Source organism: Balaenoptera ricei, chromosome 15, assembly GCF_028023285.1.
Source record: "Balaenoptera ricei isolate mBalRic1 chromosome 15, mBalRic1.hap2, whole genome shotgun sequence".
Classification (NCBI taxonomy): Eukaryota; Metazoa; Chordata; class Mammalia; order Artiodactyla; family Balaenopteridae; genus Balaenoptera; species Balaenoptera ricei.
Genome location: NC_082653.1, coordinates 11601297 through 11610343, shown reverse-complemented (window position 1 = coordinate 11610343; position 9047 = coordinate 11601297). Strand labels below are relative to the sequence as shown.

General features: G+C 50.3%; 1 non-coding gene across 1 annotated transcript; it reads right to left on the bottom strand.

Moving 5' to 3' along the window:
• Window positions 1-7493: 7493 nt before the first annotated feature.
• Window positions 7494-7566, bottom strand: TRNAQ-CUG (transfer RNA glutamine (anticodon CUG)). Its single transcript has one exon. It is a non-coding gene; the product is annotated as a tRNA-Gln (tRNA).
• Between the last annotated feature and the right edge of the window lie 1481 nt (window positions 7567-9047).

The following is a 9047-nucleotide window of genomic DNA, read 5'->3' as shown; positions in this document are numbered from 1 at the left end:
TAAAGTGGTTAATTTATATATAAAAAAGTCTACTTGGTTTTATAGTGGAGTGGGTATTTTAAAGGGCCTTTAGGGAGGGAGGAGGGGGCAGGGATTCGTGGAGCTCAGATACTCCTGACACAGCCTTAAATCTTGGCCTCTTAAACATCACATGGCTTTGGACCTCTGGGTTTGTCAGGGACCTTGTTTGTGCAGATGGGTTTTCCTCCGAGCCTGGATGTCCTGTCCGATGCGGAGGTTGGGAAACACCTGTGGGCCAGTGAGCAGTAGGGCTGTGTGTGCAGGTTTCTTAGTGGTCTCTACACTGCGGCGCTTACTCCTCTCGTGCTCCTGTTTTGAAGCCGACCAGGCCCACAGGGCGAGAAGCGGGCTCCTGGGTCTTAGCAGCTAGGCCTGCTGTGGGGCCTTCCCCAGCACTGCAGGTCTTTTGGGGAGGGAGCAGCGCTGCTCCCAGATGAGGGAGTGGAATGCAACGAGCAAGAAGGGGACAGAGGACGTCCTTCCTGTTTCCAAGGGCTCCAGGCCCCGCTCTGGCCTCCCTGTCAGACCCACACCTCTGTCTGGCCCCTGGGTACCAAATGGCCTTTGATGCAAGGAAATTGGCTGGCTGGAGTCGGGAGGGTGAGAAGCCAGGCCAAAGGGTAGGGGTCATTCTGCTTCCTGCTCGAGGACAGGACAGGACGGGAAGACGGTCAGCTTGCGTCCCGGGCTGAGATAATTCACTCCCGGCAGGCTGTCATGGTGACCTCACCTCTGGGGCCCTCCTGGGGCCAGGAGAAAATGAGTGTCCTTTTTGAGCACAAAAGGTGCCGAAGGTGCCAGTTTCCTGCGGGGAGCTGAGCGGGCGTCCCAGAGCCCCAGAGTCAGGCCGGGGGCGGGGGAGCTTCGTGTTCCAAAGGAGAGATGATTCTTTCTTCTAAACAGGAAATGGTGACCCGCAGGCCGGGAGCAGCCCTTAATGACTTGCAGCTTTCCTCCCAAAAGAAAAAAAAAAAGTTCTCTAACAATCGCCAAATTGTAGCTGGCCTCCCTGAAGGGAAGTTAGGGAGTCGGTGGGGGGCTGGGGGCTTGGGCGTCAATTTGCTGAAGGCCTACTGTGTCCCACGTCCCTGGGTGTCATACATCCACCCGTAGTAGGTGCTGACATTGATGGTGAATGAATAATTGATTTCACACACTCCCAGAAGGATGGGCCTCATGGAAACTCCCAGCTGGCATTCAACGTGGGTGCACGAGGCTCTGATCATTCTGGGAGTCAGGTACCAGGCTCATGCCCTTGGTTCGCAAGGCCTTGGAGCAAGGCTCTCCGCCTCTCGGACCCCCAGTTGCTGCCTCTAAAACAGGGTGATGACAGCGCCTTCCTCCCCGGAGACTGTAAAGGGATGCCCATCCAATCGGTTTTGATGAGCCCCGTGTGTGCCAGGCCCTGTTCTAGGCCCCAGGGTTACAGCCCTGAACAGAGAGACAGTCCCTGCACTCAGGGAACTAATGTTTTAGCAGGGGAGACAGAAAACAAACAAGTGATTAAATAAGCTGCTTTCCTACAGTGACGTGCCAAGATGGAATTAAAGAGAGCGCCTACTAGAGAGTGATGGGGTAGGGCACCCTCCGATAAGGCAGGAGAGCTGCAGCCCAGCGCCCATTCCAACGGAGACCTGGAGAAGAGAGCTCCAGCCTCGCGAGGGAGCAGCAAGTGCAAAGACTCTGGGGCTGGAATAAGCTTGCCACGATGCTGAAAAACACCAGGGTGGCAGAGAGGCTGGGGGGACCAGGTGGGATTGATGAGCTGGTCCAGCTCCTGCAGCACTTGTGCAGGTGGTGAGGAGGAGTTGGATTTTGTTGAGCCCAGAGGGCAGCCACGGGGACATTTTAAGCAGGGGAGCCATGAGGCCTGCTTTACTTTTACACTGATTCCCCCCATCCTGGTGGAGAATGGAGTTAGCCAAGTCAGAGCTGGGAGCCAGTGAAAGGCCCAAGGCAGAGGGATGACTTCTGGCCTGGCCCAGAGGGTTGGTGGCCTCGGGGGATGGTTGGATTGAAGAATCTGTAGCAGCTGCGCCTCCAGCGCTGTGCCAGGCACACCTGAGCGCTGGTGGGTGCGAGTTACTAGGGATTATTTAAAGGAGATGTTGGACCCGGTAGCGGGGGTGGGGATAAAAAGAAGGATGGTTCCTGTGTTCTGATGTGGACAAGCCCCCACTCAGCCACATTTAGCTAAGTGAAAAAAATAACATGCAGACCATGCTCCCTTTTGTGGGAAGAAGGGTGGAATTGAGCATGTTATTCATTCTTGTTTGTATTTGCATACAGAAACTCTGGAAGGATTTACAATAAAACAATCAAAGCCATCTCTAGGCGGGTGCAGGGGTAGAATGGGGTGGATGGAGGCAGGCAGGAGAGAGCAGGGAGCCAGGCTTTTTAGATTTCTTTAAAACTTTTGATTTTGCAATAGTTTCAACCTGACAGAAAAGTTGCAAGAAAAGTACAATAAACTGGAATCTTTCGATTGGCATTTTATCAAATGCAAGTCTGCATTTTCTCTCTCTGTATACACACATGCCCACTTTTTTTTTTTTCTGAACCATTTGAGAGTAAGTTGTAGGCATGATGCCCCTTTACCACGAAGTATTTCAGCGGGTATTTCTTAAGGATAAGAACGTTCTTTCATATGACCACAGTTCAATGATCAAAATCGGGAAATTAGCTTTGGTGCAATGCTATTATCCAATCCACAGTCATAATCAGGTTTCCCCAACTGCCCCAGTGATGCCCTCCGTAGCACTTTAGGGGGTGGGGAGAGATCCAGATCCCACGTTACATTTACTTGTCCTCTTTAGTCTCTCTTATTCTGGAACAGCTCCTTCCTTGGTCTTTTGTAAGTCTGACTTTTTTTTTTTTAAATAAATTTATTTATTTATTTTTGGCTGCATTGGGTCTTCATTGCTGTGCGCAGGCTTTCGCTAGTTGTGGCAAGCAGGGGCTACTCTTCATTGCAGTGCGTGGGCTTCTCATTGCAGTGGCTTCTCTTGTTGCGGAGACCAGGCTCTGGGGCCTGCGGGCTTCAGTAGTTGTGACACGTGAGCTCAGTAGCTGTGGCTCGCGGGTTCAGTAGTTGTGGCGCACGGGCTTAGTTGCTCCGCAGCATGTGGGATCCTCCCAGACCAGGGCTCGAACTTGTGTCCCCTGCATTGGCAGGCGGATTCTTAACCACTGTACCACCAGGGAAGCCCCTGTGACTCTGATATTTTTGAAGAGTTCAGGCCAGGTATTTTATAGAACGTCCCTCAGTTTGGATTTTCCCAATGCTTCCTCATGATGAGATCTGAGCTGTGCACTTTTGGCAGAACCACAGCGGTGGGGCTGCATCCTTCTCAGGGCAACGTATCATGGGGCACATGACGTCAGTTTGTCCCATTCCTGGTGACATCAACTTTGATCACTTGGTTAAGGTGGTGTCTGCCAGGTGTCGCCTGGATAAAGTCCCTCTTTTTCCCCTTCTGTACTTAATCCGTATCTTGTGGGGAGACCTTCCAGGGCCACGTGAATATCACGTTACTCCTCAAACTTCCACCCACAAGGTTTAGCCCTCACTGGTGTTTTCTGCCTAAATCAATTATTATTATGGTGGTTGCCAAATGGTGATTTTTCTAGCTCCATCATTCCTTCTATTTTTACTGGTTTGCTTTCTACCGTAGGGAAGAACTACCCTCCTCTGTCTGGGCAGCAGCTCAGAGCTGTGGGTTGGGAAAGATTGGGTGGGGAGGAGCAGGGTCTGGCCAGGCCCTTAGATCCTCCCCTGGGTTTTTCTTTAAAACGAGTCCAGGAAATAAACTGGCTGTAAAGCTGGTCTCCGTGCAAGTGTCCAGGCAGGCAGGTCTGCGGCCAGGGCCACCTCTGGGCACATCTGGGCCCCATTAGTGATCCGGTGGCTTACTCATGGATGTCCCTTGAGCTGGGATGGGGGGGTACTCTGGCGAGCAGGGATCTGGGTCCTCCTTGCTCCTTTTTGCTTTCAAATTGTCAATTTCACAAATGTTAGGGAAATTTATTCTTTCATTAAAAAAGAAAAAATGAAAAGATTAGATGTGAGGCTCAAGTGATCTGTGATCAACACACCCTATCCTGATGCCTTTACTGTCTCCAGCGTGCCACTGTGAAGGGCTTAGTTTATATCTTCTAGATTAAAACAATAAATATTTACATGCACATATGGCTCCAATCTCACTCACAGGAAAAGCCAAAGTCTTCACCTTGGCCCACAGGGGCCTGCACGATCCGGCCCCATCACCTCTGCCTCATCCCCTCCCCTACCCCCCTCACTTCCTCCAGTCACGAGGGGTCCTCTGCCACCTCAGGGCCTTTGCACTTGCTGTTCCTCTGCCAGGAAGACTCAGCCCCCAGGGAAGCTCACGTGGCTGGTCTCCCCCACCATCCCTCTCCCCTTTACATTCCAGCCCCCATGCCCTGCCCTGTTTTGTTTTGTTTTTTTTTCTCCATAGCACTTGTCACCATCCGACAATCCATGTATTTCTCTATCCACAGTTTCTCTGTTGACTCTCTTCCCCACTAGAATGGCAGCTCCACGCAGGTGGAAACTTCGTCTGCTTTGTTCATAGTGCAGTCTCACGGTGCCTCTCGTCTCTCTCACAGGAGGAGCACACTCCGTAAAACTTTGCTGAATGAATGATGAATGAATATATGTGTGCCCCTAGGAAGTACAACGTTGTCACCATTCTCATGGGGCACTTTCTATGTGCCAGGCCCTGTGCTGAGTGCCTCGTATAGATTAACTCATTAAACCTTCACAACTGACTCAAGAAAGAGGAAACCAAGACCCAAAGAGGTTAAGTAACTTGTCCAGGGTCACACAGCAAGTAAGTGGCAGAGCTGGGATTGAAACCCTGAGTTCTTTTATTACTGTGGTCATTTTGTTCCTTCTCCCTTTGGGGTGGGTGTAATTAAAACTTTTTAAATTGAAGTAGAACAGAGTCTGGGTCTCTACCTACTACACTCTCCTGCCTAGACTCTCTCACGTAGAGGGGCCCGTTCTGTCCTTTAACATGTCTTCTAGAAACACCACACATCCTTCTTCAGCCAGGTAGCCAGCCAAAGGTGTGCATAGATAGAGGGGTGGTGTAGGACCAGGAAAAGAGAGTTCAGTCCCCAACGGTACCCAGTGGGGTGGGGTATCCTGTGTGGTCCCTGAAGACCAGGAGAAGTTTCAGACTAGGAGCTCCATGAGGGCAGGACCACCCACCTGGCAAGAGCTTGTTTGGTCCGACTTCCCTCTGTACCTAGGGTCTTAGACCCACTCTGGGTGCCCACAGTTGGGTGAAAAATTAGTTTCCTGTGGCTTCCATAAAAAACTACTGCAAGTTGGGTGGCTTAAAACAACAGAAATTTATTCTGTCACAGTTCTGGAGGCTAGAAGTCCAAAGTCAAGTGTCAGCTGAGACATACCCCCTCCCAAGGCTCTAGGGGGCGACTCCTTCTTTGCCTCTTCCAGCTTCTGGCAGCTCCCGGTAGCCTTGGCTTGTAGCTGCATCACTGGTCTCTGCCTCCATGTTCACGTGGGCTTCTTCTGTGCCTTTATTTCTCTGAGTGTGTACCCACTCTTCTTATAAGGACACCAGTCACTGGATTTAAAGCCTACCCTAATCCAGTATGACCTCATCTTAGTTTGATTACATCTACAAGAGCATGATTTTCAAATAAGGTCATATTTACACATCTGGGGGTTAGGACTTGAACATATATTTTTTTTGGTGACAGCGGGTGGTGGTGGGGGGGACCCAATTTAACCCCCTGCAGGTGGTTACAGCCAAGGGTGTGACAAGCCTTTCTCAGGGCCTGGAATGGATTTGGGAACTTTTTATTATTCACCCAACAAACCCTGACGGAGAGTTGGGAAGCTGGCCTGGAGGAGGGGGACCCTTAGGAGGAGATCTGAGGAGTCGGATTTTGTCTCTGTGGTTCTTGGAAGAGAGAGGTCTTTAGGCAAAATCTCTGCCCACCCCAGATCTCAGAAGTTACTGTGTGAGAGGGGCAGGGGGATAGGAGCCAGGTGAGAGAGGTCTGCTGGGATTAGGACCAGGACCATGTAGGCCTGGGGGGCAATTTTGTTTTTTTAAGATTTATTTTTATTAATTTATTTAATTTTTTATTTTGGGGCTGCGTCGGGTCTTCAGTTGCAGCACGCGGGCTTCTCTCTCTTTGGGGCGCGCAAGCTCAATAGTTGTGGCGCTCGGGCTTAGTTGCCCCACAGGATATGGGATCTTGGTTCCCTGACCAGGGATCAAACCCGTGTCCCCTGCATTGGAAGGCGGATTCTTAACCACTGGACCACCAGGGAAGTCCCTGGGGGGCAATTTTGGACTTACCCTGGGGGCACTCAGGAGGGGCGGGAGGGTTTGAGCAGGGGAGGAACATGAATGAATACATTCTTTGGGAAGATCCCATGGGCAGCTGTGTAGGGAGCAAAACCAGCAGTACAGACTCCCCACCCTCTTGGTGTCAGATGAGGCAGAGGAACGGATGCAGTGGAGAGAGATCTGGGAATGAGGGAGCGGGGCAAGGACAACGCCTCGTCCGGATTTTTCAGCAACTGAGGGAAATAAAGACTCAGTGAGGCAAAGAGCAACCAGTCAGGCAAATAATAATAATAACAATGATAATAATAACAACAATAAACAGCTCACGACAGTTCACTATCTGTTTTGCACAGATTACCTGATTTCATCCGCATAACAACCTTAGGTCATACAGGTATAAGGCTCTGGAGCCAGACTGCCTAGGTTCACATTTCTCCTCCATGGCCTACCTGCTGTGTGACCTAGAGCATGTTGCTCAACCTCTCTGTGTCCATTTCCTCATCTGAAGGACAGCCCCTCCTTCTGGGGGTTGCTGTACAGATTAAATGAATGAATATTTATAAATTGCTTGGCCTCGGGCCTGGCATAGAGGAAAGCCTCTGTAAACATTGGCTATTATTGGGACTTCCCTGGTGGCACAGTGGTTAAGAATCCTCCTGCCAATGCAGGGGACACGGGTTCGAGCCCTGGGCCGGGAAGATCCCACATGCCGCGGAGCAACTAAGCCCGTGTGCCACAACTACTTAGCCTGCGCTCTAGAGCCCGCGAGCCACAACTACTGAACCTGCGCTCTAGAGCCCATGAGCCACAACTACTGCAGCCCGTGTGCCTAGAGCCCGTGCCCCACAACAAAGAGAAGCCACCGCAATGAGAAGGCTGCACACCGCAACAAAGAGTAGCCCCCGGTCGCCACAACTAGAGAAAGCCCGCGCACAGCAACGAAGACCCAATGCAGCCAAAAAATTAAAAAATAAATAAATAAATAAGGTATTGCAAAGTTTTTATTTATTTTTTTAAATATATTTATTTATTTATTTATTTGGCTGCGCCAGGTCTTAGTTGCAGCATGCAGGATCTTTAGTTGCCACATGCAAACTCTTAGTTGCAGCATGTGGGATCTAGTTCCCTGACCAGGGATCGAACCAGGGCCCCCTGCATTCAGAGTGCAGAGTCTTAGCCACTGGACCACCAGGGAAATCCCTCCCCTGGAGCCTCGAGTGGCCAGGTGGCAGGGCCCAGGGGAGCTGAAGACTCTCTGTGAAGTCCTACGTCCCCCATCCCTCTGTGGGTACAAGCTGGAAGGGCCTCAGGTGAGGGGAACCAGTGCTCCCAAACCCAATTCTATTTAGCTGGTGCTGTGGCCTGAAAAAACATTTTAGATGTGCTGAAAAGGTGACAGCAAGGAGAAAGGAGCGCCATGTATCACCCAGGAGGGTGCTTAGGGTGGGACTCCCCCAAGGAAACCCATTTTTACCTTAGGGAGATGAGCTGGGGCTGGGCAGGGGATTTCCTAAGAAACTCGGTCCTTGCCTTGTGGATCCAAGTGCCACCAATACCTCACTCTGTGACCCTGGATGAGTCCCTGCCCTCTCTAGCCCTCATTTTGCACATCAGTAAAACATGTTCAACTTTTGACCCAATCATCAAATAAAAAGTACATAAACACATTCCACCCTGAGCTTTTCAGAATAACAGGATGCCGTAAACAACCCAAATGTCCAGCACCAGGAGACTGAATGTGTTAACTGGGGTCCTTGCGTATCCTGAGAACTTTGCAGCTACTATAAATGTCCATACAATCTTTAAAATATATATTGTGTAGGTAGCATGTGAGTGGAGAAAGACAAATGTCTGGCACACGAAAAGCACTTCAAATGTTTCTCGAATGATGAAATGAATGAATGCATGAGTGGTTAGTCCTCACTGAATAGTTGTTGACAGGAAAGAGAGAAAGGAAAGAAAAGAAAAGAAAAGAAAAAAAAAAGGGCTTCCCTGGTGGCTCAGTGGTTGAGAATCCGCCTGCCAGCGCAGGGGACACGGGTTCGAGCCCTGGTCCGGGAAGATCCCACATGACGTGGAGCAACTAAGCCCGGGCACCACAATTACTGAGCCCGCGCGCCTAGAGCCCGTGCTCCGCAACAAGAGGCCACGACGATGAGAAGCCCGCGCACCGCAACGAAGAGTAGCCCCCGCTCGCGGCAACTAGAGAAAGCCTGCACGCAGCAACGAAGACCCAATGCAGCCAAAAATAAATAAATAAAATAAATAAATTTATTTAAAAAAAAGAGAGGAGAGAAAAGAAAAAGAAGGATCTGTAAGAAGTGTACCCACTGCTCATCGTGATTGTCTCTGGGGGTAGGTTGAGGTGCTGGTGAAGAGGAGGGCATTTCATTCATAATTTTTAACCTTTTCCACTGCTGTGTTATTGTTGTTCCCCCCGGTGAGCATCTCTTGATTTACAGTCAATCAATGAATATTTTCATGGATAAACCTGATGCTCACAGGTTGACTTGAAAAGGAGCCGACCTGTGCAAGAAGCAGCTCACAGATCAGCCTGAAAAAAAAAAAAAGTACGGTCCCATTTGGGTAAAAAGTTCCTCCACCTTTATCCATCTTTGCCTTCACCAAGAGGGATGTGTGTGCCCTGGGGGTCAAGGGTGGTTCTGTCTGGAGGGC